This window comes from Cebus imitator, unplaced genomic scaffold (genome assembly GCF_001604975.1).
Source record: "Cebus imitator isolate Cc_AM_T3 unplaced genomic scaffold, Cebus_imitator-1.0 Scaffold89, whole genome shotgun sequence".
NCBI lineage: Eukaryota > Metazoa > Chordata > Mammalia > Primates > Cebidae > Cebus > Cebus imitator.
The window spans coordinates 1,883,383-1,889,451 of record NW_016107404.1 but is presented as its reverse complement, the minus strand read 5'-3'; positions in this window follow the sequence as shown (position 1 = coordinate 1,889,451).

The following is a 6,069-nucleotide window of genomic DNA, read 5'->3' as shown; positions in this document are numbered from 1 at the left end:
GGATTACAGGCACGTGCCACCATGCCCAGCTAATTTTTTGTAGTTTTAGTAGAGACGGGGTTTCACCATGTTGACCAGGATGGTCTCGATCTCTTGACTTCGTGATCCACCGGCCTCGGCCTCCCAAAGTGCTGGGATTACAGGCTTGAGCCACCGCGCCCGGCCCAGATGATCTTAATATGAATCCTTACGTCTGTGTTCTTTCCATGCTCCACTAATTTGGGGGGATTCTATTTATGTAGACTGTTTTCACAAACCACATTAGAAACTTGCAACCACATTTGTCCCATTTTTCTAGGGTTGGGAAACCAATGGGAAATGCCCAAAAGTCATGATTAAGACACAGGTGGAGTGGGTGTGGGACAAGGGAAGAGTGTGGGATGATAAGGAGCTCATACCCGAGAGACACCTAGATAAAGTTGACATGGCCTTCACTCTAGTTGGGCTCATCATCTAGTGGAAGAAATAGGCTTGTAAATTAAAATCATTTCAAAGAGGTTCTATGGAGGTATGTAAAAGCTTAGACTAGAGGAAGGAAAAACAGAACCAAAGCAGTCTCATCTTTGCTCTCAGCAAACACCTAGAGAGCATGAGAGGAGAAACTGGAGAGTTCAATACCATATTTGAACAATTCTTTTGGCTCACAGTTACCTAATCGTCAAGGTGATTACCAAGGAGGAGGACTATATTTTCCAGTTGCTTAGCAGGCATAACGTGCTGAGCTGGATAAGCCGTTATCTGGCCCACAGGGTGACACTGGTGTTTCCAAGTCCTCTTGTCTATTAACATTAGGTAGCACCCTTCATTTCACTTCATATCCAAGGAGAATAAAACCCATGATTTCCTATAAAACAAGATTCTAAATCTTAAAACGACCTAATTTCAGATGATGCGAGTTTCAGTCTGCTGTTTTGGAATGGCCACCCAGAGCTTAATTTGTGCAGTGTTGAAAAAGATTAGCGGACAACATCAAAGATTTCTCTTCTTCACCTGAATTAATTTAATTACTAACATAAGCCTTTCAATGTTATGTGGGTTTTAAAAAATGATATTTGATGGAAGTGGTGGAATGCAGTACCATCACTACTCACATCTGTTTGGGATATAAACTTTTTATTTTTTTTTTTTGAGATGGAGTTTTGCTCTTGTCACCCAGGCTGGAGTGCAATGGCACAATTTCCACTCACTGTAACCTCCACCTCCTGGATTCAAGCGATTCTCCAGCCTCAGCCTCCCAAGTAGCTGGGATTACAGGCATGCCACCACCATGCTCAGCTAATTTTTGTATTTTTAGTAGAGTTGGGGTTTCACCATGTTGGCCAGGCTGCTGTAGAATTCCTGACCTCAGGTGATCCACCTGCCTCAGCCTTCCAAAGTTCTGGGATTATAGGCATGAGCCAACGCACCTGGAAGGGATATAAACTTTTGTTTCATATCCATCCCCTGTTAATATCCTACCTATTTTCTCAGTTACCCATATAACCATTGTAACAGCTCTCTGTCAGAGCACAAAGCCTGTACATTTTAATTCTTTATAATGCTCATGATGTCATTACTCATATAGTTCACTTTCAAGGTAATATCAAATGCACACATATTCCAGCAACTTAAATTATAATTTCAAAATAAAATTTTTATTTGCCTTTGTTAACTACCCTGAAGGAAACACAGAGTCTACACCGTAGCAATAGTTCAAAAAAAGCTCTGTTGTTTCAGTTACCTATTGCTGCTGTAACACCTACCACAGTGGTATAAAATAACAGCATGGTGTGTGCCTGTGGTCCCAGCCTCTCAGGAGGCTGAGGCAGAAGGATAGTTTGAGCCTAGGAGGTGGAGTTTGTAGTGAGCTGAGATTGAGCTACTGTACTCCAGCCTGGGTGACAGAGTGAGATCCTGTCTCAAAACAAAACCAAAACCAAAAAAGCCACCAAAATAGCCATTCAATTCCTTTTCTCACCATTCTGTAATTTAGACAGAGCTTGGTGGAGACTACTAGTCTCTGCTCAATGTTTCTAAGCTGAGAAGGCTTCCTGGGCTGCCAAATAGGTGCTGGGTGACATCCAGGTTACTCTTGGGGTTGTTGGTGCTCAGGGCTTGTATTAGTCTTCTGGGGCTACCATAATAGACTTGGGCTGTCATTAACAGATAATACCATAGACTAGGTAGCTTAAGTGACAGAAATTAATTTTCTCACACTCTAGAGGCTAGAGGGATCTCTTCTTGGGTTGCAAGTGGCTGTCTTCTCACTCTGTGTTCACATGACCTCTTTGTGAGCAGGGAGAGAGGGAGGGAGGGAGAGAAAGAGAGAGAGAATGAGAGAGAGCGCGAACTCTCTAGTGTCTCTTCGTCTCTTGTCTGTTTTCATAGGGGCACTAATTCCATCTTGAGGGCCACCCTCATGACTTTACCTAAATCGGATCACCTCCCAAAGGCTTTATTTCCAAATATGATCACATTGGGGATTAGAATTACAGCATGTGAATTTGGGGGAGACACAAACATTCCGTCCATAATAGGGCTCCTTCATGTGGCTATGTTGGGCTTTCACAGCATGACAGTCTTCATACATGGTATCTGGGTTCACCAGGGTGCAAAAGACAAACCTGCCAGGTGTTCTGAAGGCTTCAGCCCAGAGCTGCCTACTGTATCTTTTGACACATTTTACTGGTTGTAGCAGGTGGTAAGGGCAGTCCGGATTCAAGGGGAAGAAACTACATAAGGGTGTGAATGCTGGGAGGTACGGCTTATGGGGATCACCAAAATAACATTTTGTCATTTCCCCTTTCCTATCCCATCTATTTCCTTCATATGGGACATGGCTCTTACACATTTCTCTCTGTCTAACTTTCCCTTCAGCCCCCTGACACATACATCATTACCACCACTCAACCTCCTGTCCCACTTTATACCCAATTCTGAATTATACAAATCCAAAAGGATTTTGCACTGACAGATAGAAACAGAACCAACAAAGCCAGAATCCTTTTGTTGTGGAGGAGGAAGGGAGTAGCCGTATATGCCGTCACATCATTAATAATGTTTATCCCTTGATTCTTGACTAATGAAGGCCCTTTGCCAGGGGAAGCAATGCTTAAAGTCCATATCCCTTCTCAGCATCACAGATGCCTAGCTGCGTAAAGGCAGATGGTTCTAAGGACTTACATAAAAACAGCTGAGATGCAAACAAGCACAGCTACTGGAACTTTTTTCATTTCTTCCAAGAAACAGACCTGTACTGTAGGGTGTGTGGGAAACAGTGGGGAGACAGGGAGAAGGAGAAGAAGAAAGAGGAGGAAGAGGAGCAGGAGGAAGAGGAAGGGGAAAAGCGAGAGGGAGGGAGGGAAGGAAGAAGAGAGGGAGAGAGAAATTGAGAGAGGAAGGGGGAAAAGCAATAGGGAGGGAGGGAAGGAAGAAGAGAGGGAGACAGAAATTGAGAGAGGAAGAGGAAAAAGAAATAGAGACCATATACAAGATAAAAGCATGGACATAAAGCATCCAAATTTCTTTCACTGTCTTGAGTCTCCAGTAATTCTCTTTACCAGTCATATTAAAAACATTATTTTTTAGGCTGAGCATGGTGGCTCACACCTGTAACCCCAGCACTTTGTGGGACTGAGGTGAGAGGATCACCTGAGGTCAGGAGTCCGAGACCAGCCTGGCCAATATGGCAAAACCCCGTCTCCACTAAAAATACAAAAATTAGCCAGGTGCAGTGGTGGGCACCTGTAATCCCAGCTACTTAGGAGGCTGAGGCAGGAAAATCATTTGAGTCTGGTGTGGCGGGGGTGGAGGTTGCAGTGAGCTAAGATCACACCACTGTACTCCATCCTGGGCACGGAGTGAGACTCTGTCTGGAAAAAAGCACCCCACAAAACAACAACAACAACAACAAAAGATGATATCAGGTACATTATCTCCAAATGTTGATAAGTTGTTACATAAGTGCCACCAATTCACAGTTTAATATCATATATTCTACACATTCAAATTTTCAGTCTTTCACAGCATATTAACAAAGTTACCAGGAAAACTGAACTAGCACAACCAAAGATGTTACAGAGTGCACAGTTTTTTGTTTTGTTTTGTTTTTTGAGACAAGAGTCTTACTCCGTCGCCCAGGCTAGAGTGCAATGGCACGATTTTGGCTCACTGCAACCTCCACCTCCCTGGTTCAAGCAGTTCTCTGCCTCAGCCTCCTTAGTAGCTGGGTCTATAGGCACCCACCACCACATGTGGTTAATTTTTGTATTTTTAGTAGAGACAGGGTTTCACCATCTTGGCCAGGCTGGTCTTGAACTCCTGACTTCATGATCCACTTGCCTCGGCCTCCCAAAGTGCTGGGATTACTTATAGGCATGAGCCACTGTGCCCTGCCAGAGTGCACACGGTTTTGACCTGGATAGCCAACGTGATCCAGGAGTGGTTTTCTTCGGGAAACAATTCTACTGAAAAACCCATGACACTTTGAGAGGCCGAGGCGGGTGGATCACGAGGTCAAGAAATCAAGACCATCCTGGCCAACATGGTTAAACCCTGTCTTTACTAAAAAATACAAAAATTAGCTGGGCATGGTGATGTGTGCCTGCAGTCCCAGCTACTTGGGAGGCTGAGGCAGAAGAATTGCTTGAACCCAGGAGGCGGAGGTTGCAGTGAGCCGAGATTGTGCCAGTACACTCCAGTCTGGTGCCTGGCAACAAAGCAAGACTCCGTCTCTAAAGAAAAAGAAAAAAAAAAAAACCCATAAAATAGAATTAATTTAAAATTTTCAAGTCACATTAAATTCATGACTGTGACTCTATATTGCTATTTAGTATGTTTTGTACTATAGGAAATAAAATAATCCCTCCCTAGGGAATGTTTGATTGACTTCAAAGACAGTCAAAGCCTCCCATGAGTCACTATCCACTGTTTTCTGGTTGTACCAAACAATAAACAAGTGAATTACTTCGCCTTTTAAAAGCTACACTTTAAGGCTGACACAGGCAGATCACGAGGTCAGGAGTTCAAGACCAGCCTGGACAGCATGATGAAACCCCGTCTCTACTAAAAATTTCAAAAAAATTAACCGGGCTTGGTGGCATGTGCTTGTAGTCCCAGCTACTCAGGAGGCTGACACAGGAGAATCACTTTAACTTGGGAGGTATAGGTTGCAGTTAGCCAAGATCATGCCACTGCACTCCAGCTTGGGCAAACGGAGTAAGCCTTCGTCTCAAAAAAAAAAAAAGCTACACTTTAAAAAATGGGATGAAGTGGGATTCCCTCCAGAGCTACTAAAAAACTTGCATTTACAAATTAATTGATAAGAAATATTCCTCTGAGGCCAGGTGCAGTTGCTCACACCTGTAATCCCAGCACTTCGGGAGGCTGAGGTGGGAGGATCGCTTGGGCCCAGGAGTTCAAGACCAGCCTGGACAACATAGGAAGACTCGGCCCCTCCTCCTCCCAAAAAAAACCCCCACAAAAATTAGCTGGGCTTGGTGGCACACACCTGTGGTCCCAGCTACTTGGAAGGCTAAGGTAAGTGAATCGTGCTACTGGATTCCAGCGTGGGCAGAGGGAGACCCTGTCTGTCTGTCTGTCTCTCTCTCTCTAGCTCTGGATTGTACAAGAAGGGAGACAAGAACACTGGTAAGGTATGGTATGTGACACTAATCAGACCTGACTTCTTTCTGTCCTGTTTCGCCAGAGGCTGGACTCTCCTCGTTTTTGTTTCTCCGTTTTCCACAGGTATATCTTTCGTTTCCCAGTCAGCCACTTGGGCTGTTTGCCCTTTGCTCCCGTTTTCCCTTTTGTTTGCTCTTTGTCTGAAAATTTTGCAGCCCTGCTGCCTTCGTTGCGCTTCCTTTCCACTTTTGCTGGAGCGGATTTAGTTGACAACCTGGAAGATCTTCACCGCATCATCTACTGAGCTGATCTTTCTCTTGGGCATCTTACCCGCAGGGAAGGGTGAGTGTCCGTGTCTGCCTGCAGCAGCCTGCGGGAAACTGAGCAACCAGGGCACTGCTGCTCCTTAAAAGTATTTTTATTTTTTATTTTTTATTTTTTTTAATTTTTTTATTTTTTTTTTTT